Genomic DNA, 3,749 nt, shown 5'->3' on the forward strand with positions numbered 1-3,749 from the left:
AGCACGCATTTGTCTGTGCCTCAATGGACTCAGGAAAAGTACACTAAGAAGACCCATTAGGATTGAACTGGAGGACAAGAAAGCCAAATGCGAATTCCAGAAACAACTGAGTTCACATTTAGGCAGTTCTGTAAACGAGACTGACACATGCTGCTTGGAAAGACACACGAACAGCTGTGGAAACAACATCTATTAGTCATTTAAACCATAGGGCTCCAAAAAACCAGTGGATTTCTTCTAAGTCTATTTCACTGATGGATTCGCGTAAACTCATCCCATCATTCTCTGAACATGACGAAGAGCGTAAACAAATTAGATCTAGGTTAACTAAAAGTCTAAGGAACGATCGTGAGCAGTGGTGGGCAACGAAAGCAAAAGATATGGAAAAGGCAGCGGCTGTAGGCAACACCAGGCAACTATTCAGACTAATAAAAGAAACCGGAATTAAGAAGTCAAGTGTAAGTGAGACGATCTCGGAAAAAGATGGAACCCTTATCTGCTCTCAACCCAAACGTTTAGAACGATGGGCGGAACACTTTTAGGAGCAGTTTAGCTGGCCTTCAGCTACTGCACAACTACCCACTATTCCCAGAAAACCTGAATGGAACATTGAAGTAGGCCCCCCGACCCTACTTGAAGTTCAAAAGGCTATAAGTAATCTGAAACGAGGAAGAGCAGCTGGTCCAGATGGATTGGCTCCAGAGGTCTTTAAATATGGTGGTCCAATTTTAGCGATTAGGTTGACTAATATTCTGGCTAAAATCTGGGAGACGGACGTAATCCCATCCGACTGGTCACAATCTCATTGTCCCAATATATAAGAAGGGGCCAAAATCATCCTGCGATAACCATAGAGGGATTAGTCTGACTAACATAGTATCTAAAATACTAGCCTCAATAATTATCGGGCGCCTAAGACTCGTGAACTGCAAACACGAGAAAATCAGGCTGGCTTCAGACCTGGTCGTGGCTGTATCGACCACATATTCACCATTCGTCAGGTTTTAGAACACAGACATGCTTATCGGCGTCCGACAATGATAGTTTTTCTTGACTTAAAATCAGCATTTGACTCTGTAGACCGAGAGGTTCTGTGGCAGTGTCTGTCATTGAAAGGTGTACCTGAGAAGTACATAAACCTTGTGAAGGCTCTTTACTCGAACACTATCAGTCGAGTGAGAGCTTATGGCGAACTGTCATATGATTTTACAACCTCAAGTGGTGTCCGTCAAGGCTGTCCATTATCACCATTTTTGTTTAACTTCATTATAGACCTGTTGCTGGAAATAACACTCTCGTCGACTCAATTTTAAGGAATTGATCTTCTACCAGGAGGTTCACTTATCGACTTAGAATACGCAGATGACATAGTCCTGTTTGGTGAAGACGCTGGCAAAATGCAGAGTCTTCTGTTAGAACTGAGTAATAATGTCAGGATGTTTGGGATGCGTTTCTCCCCATCCAAATGTAAATTGTTACTGCAGGACTGGCCTGCGTCAACACCTGAACTAAGGATAGGGAGTGAAGTAGTCGAACGCGTCGACAACTTCACTTATCTTGAAAGTCTTATTAGCCCTAATGGGTTGGTGTCTGACGAAATCTCTGCACGGATTCAAAAAGCTCGCTTGGCTTTTGCCAACTTACGTCACCTATGGCGAAGACGAGATATCCGTCTATCAATTAAAGGACGAGTATACTGCACAGCAGTTCGCTCTGTTCTACTTTACGGCTGTGAAACATGGCCATTAAGAGTAGAAGATACTCGTAGGTTACTAGTATTTGACCACAGATGCCTTAGAAATATTGCTCGCATCTGCTGGGATAACCGGGTAAGTAATAGTGAGGTTAGACGCAGTGTATTAGGGAATGATGGTAAATCAATTGATGAGGTCATGAATCTTCATCGACTGAGATGGTTGGGCCACGTGTTACGTATGCATGAACATCGATTACCACGACGAGCAATGTTGACTAGTGTAGGGGATGGTTGGAAGAGAGTTAGGGGCGGCCAAACCAAAACATGGCATCAGTGCTTGAAGTCACTAACTTCTAGCCTGATCCATGTTGGTAGATGCAGACTACCTGGTTGGGGTCCGCGTGACTATCCTAACCAATGGTTGGAGACTCTGTGTGACATGGCTCAGAATCAATCACAATGGCTTAGGTGTATACACTCTTTATCTTCCCCTTAAACCTTGAGATTAAAATTGCTTCATATCTGTCTTTCTTTCTGTACTATATCCTTATATATAACCTTTCTTTTATATATTACCACCACTAAATTAACTACTTCTATGAATTCGGTGTCCATCATGTTGTGCTAACGAGGTATGGCAACTTGGACCGATGCATATATGTGCCTGGTCCTACGTTGTCGTTGACTGACTGACTTAGGGGAGTTGAAAAACCCCTATTACAAACCAATGGTACACATGGGCTCCAGTATCCTGAGGGAACAAATGGTATATGAACCAATTGTTGGTCACCGAATACTGAATGCATCTCCTTACGATGCTTGACTGCCTTGTGGGTTAGATCTTTAGGTCAAAGGCTCCGGGTGTGGCTCTCTAAGAAAAGCACTTGCTTCAGTTTGGGCACCTGGGCAGTATCACAGCCCTCACACAAATCTCATTTGATTTGTATGGCGCATATATATCTGGTGCCCCTTTGTACCAATATTTATGTATTTAAATAATAAAAGTAAACAACTATGGCGCAAGTAATTTATTACACTGGACTATGTATTTTTAACTGGTAATAAACAAGTTACTTGGTGCATAAAACTTCCTCCAGTATTAATAGATACTTCATATTATATAAATGTAATATGAAGCCATCTTGTATTACAAGAGAAAACTGGTTTGTACAACTCTCAATATAACAGAATATTTTTAGGAAATGTCTATGCTTTATGTGGTAATCAAAGTCATAATATATATCTAGTCTAGTACTTAAGTGATGAAATTTAGCCAGTTGTCTTTACTGACTTTATTTTGTGTGTATTGTGTTTTTGGTTAAGTGTTGGTCTGTAGGATTGACGTTTTTTTTATTGTTTGGAACCGATGTCAACTGGAAGCTTAGAAACAATCATAATAAATGTAAATAAGCAGAAGCGCTTTTGATCAAAGTTGAGAAGGAATGATAAAGAAGCAAGTCTCACAATTCTTCATATGCTGACCATATGAATATTTTAAAGCGAAAACTGTCAGCCAGTCAGTCACAGCGTACAACTTCGTACACACGTACATCAGTTCAAGTTGCCATGCCACATTAGCACAGAGATGCAATTGTCGATTCAAAACCCATAGTGGTAGAATTAGTAAGAGTATAAGCAGTAATCGGAAAGATTAGGGTTTGAAGATGTTATTCAAGGAGTATAATCCAGTGAAATAAATTTGAAAAGAAAAAAGAAAAGGACGTTAAGAACTTAGAAGATTAGAATTCGGGGAGAACACAAAGAGTGGATGCACCTAGGCCATTGCAAACGATATTGAGCCATGTCATTCAAGGTCTCTAACCATCGGTTGTTATATAACAAATAAAAAATAGACACACTTGGTTCATATTATAATAGTAGTAGTACTACTACTAATTATTATTATATTAAAGAGAAAAGATCTGTACAGATGGTCACGAAATAAGTTCAATTTTAAAGAAAAAGTTGAAATCAAAGTGATGGTTTTCTGATGAAAGACATAAGGAGAATGAGAAAGACTGAAACTGAATGAATACAAGTATAAGGACAAGTA

This window comes from Schistosoma mansoni, chromosome 1 (assembly GCF_000237925.1).
Source record: "Schistosoma mansoni strain Puerto Rico chromosome 1, complete genome".
NCBI lineage: Eukaryota > Metazoa > Platyhelminthes > Trematoda > Strigeidida > Schistosomatidae > Schistosoma > Schistosoma mansoni.